Below are 15439 nucleotides of genomic sequence, written 5' to 3'. Positions count from 1 at the left end.
TTGGCATATGTTCATTTTTGGTTTAAACCAGACCGGGTGGGTCGTTTGGGGTTATTTGGGGGCATTTCTGTACTTTTTTGGGTTAAGTATTTTCTAAAAGGTTTCCTTAGTTCTTATTAGACGTGTGGATGCGATGTTGAGGGTCGTGACCTTCAAATCGATACCTATTTCAAGCATATGCTCAATTTCGGTTTAAACCAGACGGGGTGGGTCATTTGGGTTATTTGGGGAATATCCAAACTTTTTTGGTTTGGTATTTTCTAAAAAGTGTCCTTATCTCTTATTAGATGTGTGGATGCGATGTCGGGGGTCGTGACCTTCGAATCAATACCTATGTTGGGATATGTTCATTTTCGATTTAAACCAGCTGGGGGGTAGTTTGGGGCTATTTGGGGCATTTTTGTACTTTTTTGGATTTGAGATTTTCTAAAAAGTGTTCTTATCTCTTATTAGACATGTGGATGCAATGTTGAGGATCTTGACCTTCGAATCGATACCTATTTGGGCATATGTTCATTTTTTATTTACACCAGATCCGGTGAGTCGTTTGGGGTTATTTGGGGGCATTTCTGTACTTTTCTTGGTTAGCAATTTTCTAAAAAGTTTCCTTAGCTCATATTAGACGTGTGGATGCGATGTTGAGGGCCGTGACCTTCGAATCGATACCTATTTCGGCATATGTTCAATTTCGGTTTAAACCAGACGGGGTGGGTCATTTGGGTTATTTGGGGGAATATCTAAACTTTTTTTGGTTTGGTATTTTCTAAAAAGTGTCATTATCTCTTATTAGATGTGTGGATGCGATGTCGGGGGTCGTGACCTTCGAATCAATACCTATGTTGGGATATGTTCATTTTTTATTTAAACCAGCTCGGGTAGTTTGGGGCTATTTGGGGCATTTCTGTACTTTTTTGGGTTTGAGATTTTCTAAAAAGTGTTCTTATCTCTTATTAGACATGAGGATGCAATGTTGAGGATCTTGACCTTCGAATCGATACCTATTTTGGCATATGTTTATTTTTGGTTTAAACCAGACCGGGTGGGTCGTTTGGGGTTATTTGGGGGCATTTCTGTACTTTTTTGGGTTAGGTATTTTCTAAAAAGTTTCCTTAGCCCTTATTAGACGTGTGGATGCGATGTTGAGGGTCGTGACTGTCGAATCGATACCTATTTTGGCATATGTTCAATTTCGGTTTAAACCAGACGGGGTGGGTCATTTGGGTTATTTTGGGGAATATCTAAACTTTTTTTGGTTTGGTATTTTCTAAAAAGTGTCCTTATCTCTTATTAGATGTGTGGATGCGATGTCGGGGGTCGTGACCTTCGAATCAATACCTATGTTGGGATATGTTCATTTTTTATTTAAACCAGCTCGGGTAGTTTGGGGCTATTTGGGGCATTTTAGTACTTTTTTGGGTTTGAGATTTTCTAAAAAGTGTTCTTATCTCTTATTAGACATGTGGATGCAATGTTGAGGATCTTGACCTTCGAATCGATACCTATTTTGGCATATGTTCATTTTTTATTTAAACCAGACCGGGTGGGTCGTTTGGGGTTATTTGGGGGCATTTCTGTACTTTTTTGGGTTAGGTATTTTCTAAAAAGTTTCCTTAGCTCTTATTAGACGTGTGGATGCGATGTTGAGGGTCGTGACCTTCGAATCGATACCTATTTTGGCATATGTTCAATTTCGGTTTAAACCAGACCGGGTGGGTCATTTGGGGTTATTTGGGGGGAATATCTAAACTTTTTTTGGTTTGGTATTTTCTAAAAAGTGTCCTTATATCTTATTAGATGTGTGGATGCGATGTCGGAGGTCGTGACCTATGAATCAATACCTATGTTTGGATATGTTCATTTTTTATTTAAACTAGCTCGGGCGAGTTTGGGGCTATTTGGGGCATTTCTTTACTTTTTTTGGGTTTGAGATTTTCTAAAAGTGTTCTTATCTCTTATTAGACATGTGGATGCAATGTTGAGGATCTTGACCTTCGAATCGATACCTATTTTGGCATATGTTCATTTTCGGTTTAAACCAGACCAGGTGGGTCATGTTTTTGGGGGCATTTCTGTACTTTTTTGGTTAGGTATTTTCTAAAAGGTTTCCTTAGCTCTTATTAGACGTGTGGATGCGATGTTGAGGGTCGTGACCTTCGAATCGATACCTATTTCGGCATATGTTCAATTTCGGTTTAAACCAGACGGGGTGGGTCATTTGGGTTATTTTGGGGAATATCTAAACTTTTTTTGGTTTGGTATTTTCTAAAAAGTGTCCTTATCTCTTATTAGATGTGTGGATGCGATGTCGGGGGTCGTGACCTTCGAATCAATACCTATGTTGGGATATGTTCATTTTCGATTTAAACCAGCTCGGGTGGGTAGTTTGGGGCTATTTGGGGCATTTCTGTACTTTTTTGGGTTTGAGATTTTCTAAAAAGTGTTCTTATCTCTTATTAGACATGTGGATGCAATGTTGAGGATCTTGACCTTCGAATCGATACCTATTTTGGCATATGTTCATTTTTTATTTACACCAGACCGGGTGGGTCGTTTGGGGTTATTTGGGGACATTTCTGTACTTTTTTGGGTTAAGTATTTTGTAAAAAGGTTTCCTTAGTTCTTATTAGACGTGTGGATGCGATGTTGAGGGTCGTGACCTTCAATCGATACCTATTTCAGCATATGCTCAATTTCGTTTAAACCAGACGGGGTGGGTCATTTGGGTTATTTGGGGGAATATCCAAACTTTTTTGGTTTGGTATTTTCTAAAAAGTGTCCTTATCTCTTATTAGATGTGTGTGGATGCGATGTCGGGGGTCGTGACCTTCGAATCAATACCTATGTTGGGATATATTCATTTTCGATTTAAACCAGCTCGTGTAGTTTGGGGCTATTTGGGGCATTTCTGTACTTTTTTGGGTTTGAAATTTTCTAAAAAGTGTTCTTATCTCTTATTAGACACGTGGATGCAATGTTGAGGATCTTGACCTTCGAATCGATACCTATTTTGGCATATGTTCATTTTTGGTTTACACCAGACCGGGTGGGTCGTTTGGGGTTATTTGGGGGCATTTCTGTACTTTTCTGGCTTAGCAATTTTCTAAAAAGTTTCCTTAGCTCATATTAGGCGTGTGGATGCGATGTTGAGGGTCGTGACCTTCGAATTGATACCTATTTCGGCATATGTTCAATTTCGGTTTAAACCAGACGGGGTGGGTCATTTGGGTTATTTGGGGGAATATCTAAACTTTTTTTGGTTTGGTATTTTCTAAAAAGTGTCATTATATCTTATTAGATGTGTGGATGCGATGTCGGAGGTCGTGACCTACGAATCAATACCTATGTTGGGATATGTTCATTTTTGATTTCAACCAGCTCGGGCAGTTTGGGGCTATTTGGAGCATTTCTGTACTTTTTTGGGTTTGAGATTTTCTAAAAAGTGTTCTTATCTCTTATTAGACATGAGGATGCAATGTTGAGGATCTTGACCTTCGAATCGATACCTATTTTGGCATATGTTTATTTTTGGTTTAAACCAGACCGGGTGGGTCGTTTGGGGTTATTTGGGGGCATTTATGTACTTTTTTGGGTTAGGTATTTTCTAAAAAGTTTCCTTAGCTCTTATTAGACGTGTGGATGCGATGTTGAGGGTCGTGACTGTCGAATCGATACCTATTTTGGCATATGTTCAATTTCGGTTTAAACCAGACGGGGTGGGTCATTTGGGTTATTTTGGGGAATATCTAAACTTTTTTTGGTTTGGTATTTTCTAAAAAGTGTCCTTATCTCTTATTAGATGTGTGGATGCGATGTCGGGGGTCGTGACCTTCGAATCAATACCTATGTTGGGATATGTTCATTTTTTATTTAAACCAGCTCGGGTAGTTTGGGGCTATTTGGGGCATTTCTGTACTTTTTTGGGTTTGAGATTTTCTAAAAAGTGTTCTTATCTCTTATTAGACATGTGGATGCAATGTTGAGGATCTTGACCATCGAATCGATACCTATTTGGGCATATGTTCATTTTTTATTTACACCAGATCGGGTGAGTCGTTTGGGGTTATTTGGGGGGATTTCTGTACTTTTCTGGGTTAGCAATTTTCTAAAAAGTTTCCTTAGCTCATATTAGACGTGTGGATGCGATGTTGAGGGTTGTGACCTTCGAATCGATACCTATTTCAGCATATGCTGAATTTCGGTTTAAACCAGACGGGGTGGGTCATTTGGGTTATTTGGGGGAATATCTAAACTTTTTTTGGTTTGGTATTTTCTAAAAAGTGTCCTTATATCTTATTAGATGTCTGGATGCGATGTCGGAGGTCGTGACCTATGAATCAATACCTATGTTTGGATATGTTCATTTTTTATTTAAACTAGCTCGGGCAGTTTGGGGCTAGTTGGGGCATTTCTGTACTTTTTTGGGTTTGAGATTTTCTAAAAAGTGTTCTTATCTCTTATTAGACATGAGGATGCAATGTTGAGGATCTTGACCTTCGAATCGATACCTATTTTGGCATATGTTTATTTTTGGTTTAAACCAGACCGGGTGGGTCGTTTGGGGTTATTTGGGGGCATTTCTGTACTTTTTTGGGTTAGGTATTTTCTAAAAAGTTTCCTTAGCCCTTATTAGACGTGTGGATGCGATGTTGAGGGTCGTGACTGTCGAATCGATACCTATTTCGGCATATGTTCAATTTCGGTTTAAACCAGGACGGGGTGGGTCATTTGGGTTATTTTGGGGAATATCTAAACTTTTTTGGTTTGGTATTTTCTAAAAGTGTCCTTATCTCTTATTAGATGTGTGGATGCGATGTCGGGGGTCGTGACCTTCGAATCAATACCTATGTTGGGATATGTTCATTTTTTATTTAAACCAGCTCGGGTAGTTTGGGGCTATTTGGGGCATTTTAGTACTTTTTTGGGTTTGAGATTTTCTAAAAAGTGTTCTTATCTCTTATTAGACATGTGGATGCAATGTTGAGGATCTTGACCTTCGAATCGATACCTATTTTGGCATATGTTCATTTTTTATTTACACCAGACCGGGTGGGTCGTTTGGGGTTATTTGGGGTCATTTCTGTACTTTTTTTGGGTTAGGTATTTTCTAAAAAATTTCCTTAGCGCTTATTAGATGTGTGGATGCGATGTTGGGGGTCCTGACCTTCGAATCGATACCTATTTCGACATATGTTCAATTTCGATTTAAACCAGACGGGGTGGGTCATTTGGGGTTATTTGGGGGAATATCTAAACGTTTTTGGGTTTCGTATTTTCCAAAAAGTGTCCTTATCTTTTATTGGATGTATGGATGAGATGTCGGGGGTCGTGACCGTCGAATCGATACCTATTTTGGGATTTGTTTATTTTAGATTTAAACCAGCTCGGGTGGGTAGTTTGGGGCTATTTGGGGCATTTCTTTACTTTTTTGGGTTTGAGATTTTTTAAAAAGTGTTCTTATCTCTTATTAGACATGTGGATGCAATGTTGAGGATCTTGACCTTCGAATCGATATCTATTTTGGCATATGTTCGTTTTCGGTTTAAACCAGACCGGGTGGGTCGTTTGGGGTTATTTGGGGGCATTTCTGTACTTTTTTTGGTTAGGTATTTTCTAAAAGGTTTCCTTAGCTCTTATTAGACGTGTGGATGCGATGTTGAGGGTCGTGACCTTCGAATCGATACTTATTTCGGCATATGTTCAATTTCGGTTTAAACCAGACGGGTGGGTCATTTGGGTTATTTTGGGGAATATCTAAACTTTTTTTGGTTTGGTATTTTCTAAAAAGTGTCCTTTTCTCTTATTAGATGTGTGGATGCGATATCGGGGGTCGTGACCTTCGAATCAATACCTATGTTGGGATATGTTCATTTTCGATTTAAACTAGCTCGGGTGGTAGTTCGGGGCTATTTGGGGCATTTCTGTACTTTTTTGGGTTTGAGATTTTTTAAAAAGTGTTCTTATCTCTTATTAGACATGTGGATGCAATGTTGAGGATCTTGACCATCGAATCGATACCTATTTTGGCATATGTTCATTTTTTATTTACACCAGACCGGGTGGGTCGTTTGGGGTTATTTGGGGACATTTCTGTACTTTTTTGGGTTAAGTATTTTGTAAAAGGTTTCCTTAGTTCTTATTAGACGTGTGGATGCGATGTTGAGGGTCGTGACCTTCGAATCGATACCTATTTCAGCATATGCTCAATTTCGGTTTAAACCAGACGGGGTGGGTCATTTGGGTTATTTGGGGGAATATCCAAACTTTTTTTGGTTTGGTATTTTCTAAAAAGTGTCCTTATCTCTTATTAGATGTGTGTGGATGCGATGTCGGGGGTCGTGACCTTCGAATCAATACCTATGTTGGGATATATTCATTTTCGATTTAAACCAGCTCGTGTAGTTTGGGGCTATTTGGGGCATTTCTGTACTTTTTTGGGTTTGAAATTTTCTAAAAAGTGTTCTTATCTCTTATTAGACATGAGGATGCAATGTTGAGGATCTTGACCTTCGAATCGATACCTATTTTGGCATATGTTTATTTTTGGTTTAAACCAGACCGGGTGGGTCATTTGGGGTTATTTCGGGGCATTTCTGTACTTTATTGGGTTAGGTATTTTCTAAAAAGTTACTTAGCTCTTATTAGACGTGTGGATGCGATGTTGAGGATCGTGATTGTCGAATCGATACCTATTTTGGCATATGTTAAATTTTGGTTTAAACTAGACAGGGTGGGTCATTTGGGTTATTTTGGGGAATATCTAAACTTTTTTTGGTTTGGTATTTTCTAAAAAGTGTCCTTATCTCTTATTAGATGTGTGGATGCGATGTCGGGGGTCGTGACCTTCGAATCAATACCTATGTTGGGATATGTTCATTTTCGATTTAAACCAGCTTGGGTGGGTAGTTTGGGGCTATTTGGGGCATTTTTGTACTTTTTTGGGTTTGAGATTTTCTAAAAAGTGTTCTTATCTCTTATTAGACATGTGGATGCAATGTTGAGGATCTTGACCTTCGAATCGATACCTATTTGGGCATATGTTCATTTTTTATTTACACCAGATCGGGTGAGTCGTTTGGGGTTATTTGGGGGCATTTCTGTACTTTTCTGGGTTAGCAATTTTCTAAAAAGTTTCCTTAGCTCATATTAGGCGTGTGGATGCGATGTTGAGGGTCGTGACCTTCGAATCGATACCTATTTCAGCATATGCTCAATTTCGGTTTAAACCAGACAGGGAGGGTCATTTGGGTTATTTGGGGGAATATCTAAACTTTTTTTGGTTTGGTATTTTCTAAAAAGTGTCCTTATATCTTATTAGATGTGTGGATGCGATGTCGGAGGTCGTGACCTACGAATCAATACCTATGTTTGATACGTTCATTTTTTATTTAAACTAGCTCGGGCGTTTGGGGCTATTTGGGGCATTTCTGTACTTTTTGGGTTTCAGATTTTCTAAAAAGTGTTCTTATCTCTTATTAGACATGAGGATGCAATGTTGAGGATCTTGACCTTCGAATCGATACCTATTTTGGCATATGTTTATTTTTTGTTTAAACCGGACCGGGTGGGTCGTTTGGGGTTATTTGGGAGCATTTCTGTAATTTTTTGGGTTAGGTATTTTCTAAAAAGTTTCCTTAGCCCTTATTAGACGTGTGGATGCGATGTTGAGGGTCGTGACTGTCGAATCGATACCTATTTCGGCATATGTTCAATTTCGGTTTAAACCAGACGGGGTGGGTCATTTGGGTTATTTTGGGGAATATCTAAACTTTTTTTGGTTTGGTATTTTCTAAAAAGTGTCCTTATCTCTTATTAGATGTGTGGATGCGATGTCGGGGGTCGTGACCTTCGAATCAATACCTATGTTGGGATATGTTCATTTTTTATTTAAACCAGCTCGGGTAGTTTGGGGCTATTTGGGGCATTTTAGTACTTTTTTGGGTTTGAGATTTTCTAAAAAGTGTTCTTATCTCTTATTAGACATGTGGATGCAATGTTGAGGATCTTGACCTTCGAATCGATACCTATTTTGGCATATGTTCATTTTTTATTTACACCAGACCGGGTGGGTCGTTTGGGGTTATTTGGGGTCATTTCTGTACTTTTTTGGGTTAGGTATTTTCTAAAAAATTTCCTTAGCGCTTATTAGATGTGTGGATGCGATGTTGGGGGTCCTGACCTTCGAATCGATACCTATTTCGACATATGTTCAATTTCGATTTAAACCAGACGGGGTGGGTCATTTGGGGTTATTTGGGGGAATATCTAAACGTTTTTGGGTTTGGTATTTTCTAAAAAGTGTCCTTATCTCTTATTAGATGTATGGATGAGATGTCGGGGGTCGTGACCGTCGAATCGATACCTATTTTGGGATTTGTTTATTTTAGATTTAAACCAGCTCGGGCGGGTAGATTGGGGCTATTTGGGGCATTTCTTTACTTTTTTGGGTTTGAGATTTTCTAAAAAGTGTTCTTATCTCTTATTAGACATGTGGATGCAATGTTGAGGATCTTGACCTTCGAATCGATACCTATTTTGGCATATGTTCATTTTTTGTTTAAACCAGACCGGGTGGGTCGTTTGGGGTTATTTGGGGGCATTTCTGTACTTTTTTTGGTTAGGTATTTTCTAAAAGGTTTCCTTAGCTCTTATTAGACGTGTGGATGCGATGTTGAGGGTCGTGACCTTCGAATCGATACCTATTTCAGCATATGTTCAATTTCGGTTTAAACCAGACGGGGTGGGTCATTTGGGTTATTTTGGGGAATATCTAAACTTTTTTTGGTTTGGTATTTTCTAAAAAGTGTCCTTTTCTCTTATTAGATGTGTGGATGCGATGTCGGGGGTCGTGACCTTCGAATCAATACCTATGTTGGGATATGTTCATTTTCGATTTAAACTAGCTCGGGTGGGTAGTTCGGGGCTATTTGGGGCATTTCTGTACTTTTTTGGGTTTGAGATTTTTTAAAAAGTGTTCTTATCTCTTATTAGACATGTGGATGCAATGTTGAGGATCTTGACCATCGAATCGATACCTATTTTGGCATATGTTCATTTTTTATTTACACCAGACCGGGTGGGTCGTTTGGGGTTATTTGGGGGCATTTCTGTACTTTTCTGGGTTAGCAATTTTCTAAAAAGTTTCCTTAGCTCATATTAGACGTGTGGATGCGATGTTGAGGGTCGTGACCTTCGAATCGATACCTATTTCGGCATATGTTCAATTTCGGTTTAAACCAGGCCAGGGTGGGTCATTTGGGTTATTTTGGGGAATATCTAAACTTTTTTTGGTTTGGTATTTTCTAAAAAGTGTCCTTATCTCTTATTAGATGTGTGGATGCGATGTCGGAGGTCGTGACCTACGAATCAATACCTATGTTTGGATATGTTCATTTTCGATTTAAACAAGCTCGGGCAGTTTGGGGCTATTTGGCGCATTTCTGTACTTTTTTGGGTTTGAGATTTTCTAAAAAGTGTTCTTATCGCTTATTAGACATGTGGATGCAATGTTGAGGATCTTGACCATCGAATCGATACCTATTTTGGCATATGTTTATTTTTGGTTTAAACCAGACCGGGTGGGTCGTTTGGGGTTATTTGGGGGCATTTCTATACTTTTTTGGGTTAGGTATTTTCTAAAAAGTTTCCTTAGCCCCTATTAGACTTGTGGATGCGATGTTGAGGGTCGTGACAGTCGAATCGATACCTATTTCGGCATATGTTCAATTTCGGTTTAAACCAGACGGGGTGGGTCATTTAGGTTATTTTGGGGAATATCTAAACTTTTTTTGGTTTGGTATTTTCTAAAAAGTGTCATTATCTCTTATTAGATGTGTGGATGCGATGTCGGGGGTCGTGACCTTCGAATCAATACCTATGTTGGGATATGTTCATTTTTAATTTAAACCAGCTCGGGTAGTTTAGGGCTATTTGGGGCATTTCAGTACTTTTTTGGGTATTAGATTTTCTAATAAGTGTTCTTATCTCTTATTAGACATGTGGATGCAATGTTGAGGATCTTGACCTTCGAATCGATACCTATTTTGGCATATGTTCATTTTTTATTTACACCAGACCGGGTGGGTCGTTTGGGGTTATTTGTGGGCATTTCAGTACTTTTTTGGGTTAGGTATTTTCTAAAAAGTTTCCTTAGCGCTTATTAGACGTGTGGATGCGATGTTGGGGGTCCTGACCTTCGAATCGATACCTATTTCGACATATGTTCAATTTCGGTTTAAACCAGACAGGGTGGGTCATTTGGGGTTATTTGGGGGAATATCTAAACTTTTTTGGGTTTGGTATTTTCTAAAAAGTGTCCTTATCTCTTATTAGATGTATGGATGAGATGTCGGGGGTCATGACCTTCGCATCGATACCTATTTTGGGATATGTTTATTTTCGATTTAAACCAGCTCGGGTGGGAAGTTTTGGGCTATTTGGGGCATTTCTTTACTTTTTTGGGTTTGAGATTTTCTAAAAAGTGTTCTTATCTCTTATTAGACATATGGATGCAATGTTGAGGATCTTGACCTTCGAATTGATACCTATTTTGGCATATGTTCATTTTCGGTTTAAACCAGACCGGGTGGGTCGTTTGGGGTTATTTGGCGACATTTCTGTACTTTTTTGGGTTAGGTATTTTCTAAAAAGTTTCCTTAGCTCTTATTAGACATGTGGATGCGATGTTGAGGGTCTTGACCTTCGAATCGATACCTATTTCGGCATATGTTCATTTTCGGTTTAAACCAGACCGGGTGGGTTATTTGGGGGAATATCTAAACTTTTTTTGGTTTGGTATTTTCTAAAAAGTGTCCTTATCTCTTATTAGATGTGTGGATGCGATGTCGAGGGTCGTGACCTTCGAATCAATACCTATGTTGGGATATGTTCATTTTCGATTTAAACCAGCTCGGGTAGTTTGGGGCTATTTGGGGCATTTCTTCACTTTTTTGGGTTTGAGATTTTCTAAAAAGTGTTCTTATCTCTTATTAGACATGAGGATGCAATGTTGAGGATCTTGACCTTCGAATCGATACCTATTTTGGCATATGTTTATTTTTGGTTTAAACCAGGCCGAGTGGGTCATTTGGGGTTATTTGGGGGCATTTCTGTACTTTTTTGGGTTAGGTATTTTCTAAAAAGTTTCCTTAGCTCTTATTAGATGTGTGGATGCGATGTTGAGGGTCGTGACCTTCGAATCGATACCTATTTTGGCATATGTTCAATTTCGGTTTAAACCAGACGGGGTGGGTCATTTGGGTTATTTTGGGGAATATCTAAACTTTTTTTGGTTTGGTATTTTCTAAAAAGTGTCCTTATCTCTTATTAGATGTATGGATGCGATGTCGGGGGTCGTGACCTTCGAATCAATACCTATGTTGGGATATGTTCATTTTCGATTTAAACTAGCACGGGTGGGTAGTTTGGGGCTATTTGGGGCATTTCTGTACTTTTTTGGGTTTGATATTTTCTAAAAAGTGTTCTTATCTCTTATTAGACATGTGGATGCAATGTTGAGGATCTTGACCTTCGAATCGATACCTATTTTGGCATATGTTCATTTTTGGTTTACACCAGACCGGGTGGGTCGTTTGGGGTTCTTTGGGGGCATTTCTGTACTTTTTTGGGTTAGGTATTTTCTAAAAAGTTTCCTTAGGTCTTATTAGACGTGTGGATGCGATGTTGAGGGTAGTGACCTTCGAATCGGTACCTATTTCAGCATATGTTCAATTTCGATTTAAACCAGACGAGTGGGTCATTTGGGGTTATTTGGGGGAATATCTAAACTTTTTTGGGTTTGGTATTTTTTAAAAAGTTATCTTATATCTTATTAGATGTGTGGATGCGATGTTAAGGGTCGTGACCTTCGAATCGATACCTATTATTGGGTATGTTCATTTTCAATTTAAACCAGCTCGGGTGGGTAGTTTGGGGCTATTTGGGGCATTTCTGTACTTTTTTGGGTATTAGATTTTCTAAAAAGTGTTCTTATCACTTATTAGACATGTGGATGCAATGTTGAGGATCTTGACCTTCGAATCGATACCTATTTTGGCATATGTTCATTTTTGGTTTAAACCAGACCGGGTGGGTCGTTTGGGGTTATTTGGGGGCATTTCTGTACTTTTTTGGGTTAGGTATTTTCTAAAAAGTTTCCTTAGCTCTTATTAGACGTGTGGATGCGATGTTGAGGGTCGTGACCTTCGAATCGATACTTATTTCGGCATATGTTCAATTTCGGTTTAAACCAGACGGGGTGGGTCATTTGGGTTATTTTGGGGAATATCTAAACTTTTTTTGGTTTGGTATTTTCTAAAAAGTGTCCTTATCTCTTATTAGATGTGTGGATGCGATGTTGAGGGTCGTGACCTTCGAATCAATACCTATGTTGGGATATGTTCATTTTCGATTTAAACCAGCTCGGGTAGTTTGGGGCTATTTGGGGCATTTCAGTACTTTTTTTGGGTTTGAGATTTTCTAAAAAGTGTTCTTATCTCTTATTAGACATGAGGATGCAATGTTGAGGATCTTGACCTTCGAATCGATACCTATTTTGGCATATGTTTATTTTTTGTTTAAACCAGACCGGGTGGGTCGTTTGGGGTTATTTGGGGGCATTTCTGTACTTTTTTGGGTTAGGTATTTTCTAAAAAGTTTCCTTAGCCCTTATTAGACGTGTGGATGCGATGTTGAGGGTCGTGACCTTCGAATCGATACCTATTTTGGCATATGTTCAATTTTGGTTTAAACCAGACGGGGTGGGTCATTTGGGTTATTTTGGGGAATATCTAAACTTTTTTTTGGTTTGGTATTTTCTAAAAAGTGTCCTTATCTCTTATTAGATGTGTGGATGCGATGTCGGGGGTCGTGACCTTCGAATCAATACCTATGTTGGGATATGTTCATTTTCGATTTAAACCAGCTCGGGTAGTTTGGGGCTATTTGGGGCATTTCTGTACTTTTTTGGGTTTGAGATTTTCTAAAAAATGTTCTTATCTCTTATTAGACATGTGGATGCAATGTTGAGGATCTTGACCTTCGAATCGATACCTATTTTGGCATATGTTCATTTTTGGTTTAAACCAGACCGGGTGGGTCGTTTGGGGTTATTTGGGGGCATTTCTGTACTTTTCCGGGTTAGGTATTTTCTAAAAAGTTTCCTTAGCTCTTATTAGACGTGTGGATGCGATGTTGAGGATCGTGACCTTCGTATCGATACCTATTTTGGCATATGTTCAATTTCGATTTAAACCAGACGGGGTGGGTCATTTGGGTTATTTGGGGGAATATCTAAACTTTTTTTGGTTTGGCATTTTCTAAAAAGTGTCCTTATCTCTTATTAGATGTGTGGATGCGATGTCGGGGGTCGTGACCTACGAATCTGTACCTATGTTGGGATATGTTCATTTTCGATTTAAACCAGCTCGGGCAGTTTGGGGCTATTTGGGGCATTTCAGTACTTTTTTGGGTTTGAGATTTTCTAAAAAGTGTTCTTATCTCTTATTAGACATGTGGATGCAATGTTGAGGATCTTGACCTTCGAATCGATACCTATTTTGGCATATGTTCATTTTTGGTTTACACCAGACCGGGTGGGTCGTTTGGGGTTATTTGGGGGCATTTCTGTACTTTTTTGGGTTAGGTATTTTCTAAAAAGTTTCCTTAGCTCTTATTAGACGTGTGGATGCGATGTTGAGGGTCGTGACCTTCGAATCGATACCTATTTCGGCATATGTTCAATTTCGATTTAAACCAGACGGGGTGGGTCATTTGGGTTATTTTGGGGAATATCTAAACTTTTTTTGGTTTGGTATTTTCTAAAAAGTGTCCTTATCTCTTATTAGATGTGTGGATGCGATGTCGGGGGTCGTGACCTTCGAATCAATACCTATGTTGGGATATGTTCATTTTTTATTTAAACCAGCTCGGGTAGTTTGGGGCTATTTGGGGCATTTTTGTAATTTTTTGGGTTTGAGATTTTCTAAAAAGTGTTCTTATCTCTTATTAGACATGTGGATGCAATGTTGAGGATCTTGACCATCGAATCGATACCTATTTTGGCATATGTTCATTTTTGGTTTACACCAGACCGGGTGGGTCGTTTGGGGTTATTTGGGGGCATTTCTGTACTTTTTTGGGTTAGGTATTTTCTAAAAAGTTTCCTTAGCTCTTATTAGATGTGTGGATGCGATGTTGAGGGTCGTGACCTTCGAATCGATACCTATTTCGACATATGTTCAATTTTTATTTAAACCTGACGGGGTGGGTCATTTGGGGTTATTTGTGGGAATATCTAAACTTTTTGGGGTTTGGCATTTTCTAAAAAGTGTCCTTATCTCTTATTAGATGTGTGGATGCGATGTCGGGGGTCGTGACCTACGAATCGATACCTATTTTGGGATATGTTCATTTTCAATTTAAACCAGCTCTGGTGGGTAGTTTGGGGTATTTGGGGCATTTCCTTACTTTTTTGGGTTTGAGATTTTCTAAAAAGTGTTCTTATCTCTTATTAGACATGTGGATGCAATGTTGAGGATCTTGACCTTCTAATCGATACCTATTTTGGCATATGTTCATTTTTGGTTTAAACCAGACCGGGTGGGTCGTTTGGGGTTATTTGGGGGCATTTCTGTACTTTTTTGGGTTAGGTATTTTCTAAAAAGTTTTCTTAGCTCTTATTAGACGTGTGGATGCGATGTTGAGGGTCGTGACCTTCGAATCGATACCTATTTCGGCATATGTTCAATTTCAATTTAAACCAGACGGGGTGGGTCATTTGGGGTTATTTGGGGGAATATCTAAACTTTTTTTGGTTTGGTATTTTCTAAAAAGTGTCCTTATCTCTTATTAGATGTGTGGATGCGATGTCAAGGGTCGTGACCTTCGAATCAATACCTATGTTGGGATATGTTCATTTTCGATTTAAACCAGCTCGGGTAGTTTGGGGCTATTTGGGGCATTTCTGTACTTTTTTAGGTTTTAGATTTTCTAAAAAGTGTTCTTATCTCTTATTAGACATGAGGATGCAATGTTGAGGATCTTGACCTTCGAATCGATACCTATTTTGGCATATGTTCATTTTTGGTTTAAACCAGACGGGGCGGGTCGTTTGGGGTTATTTGGGGGCATTTCTGTACTTTTTTGGGTTAGGTATTTTTTAAAAAGTTTCCTTAGCTCTTATTAGATGTGTGGATGCGATGTTGAGGGTCGTGACCTTCGAATCGATACCTATTTCGACATATGTTCAATTTCGATTTAAACCTGACGGGGTGGGTCATTTGGGGTTATTTGGAGGAATATCTAAACTTTTTGGGGTTTGGTATTTTCTAAAAAGTGTCCTTATCTCTTATTAGATGTATGGATGAGATGTCGGGGGTCGTGACCTACGAATCGATACCTATTTTGGGATATGTTCATTTTCAATTTAAACCAGCTCGGGTGG

Source organism: Telopea speciosissima, unplaced genomic scaffold, assembly GCF_018873765.1.
Source record: "Telopea speciosissima isolate NSW1024214 ecotype Mountain lineage unplaced genomic scaffold, Tspe_v1 Tspe_v1.0031, whole genome shotgun sequence".
Lineage (NCBI taxonomy): Eukaryota > Viridiplantae > Streptophyta > Magnoliopsida > Proteales > Proteaceae > Telopea > Telopea speciosissima.
This window is presented reverse-complemented; position numbering follows the sequence as displayed.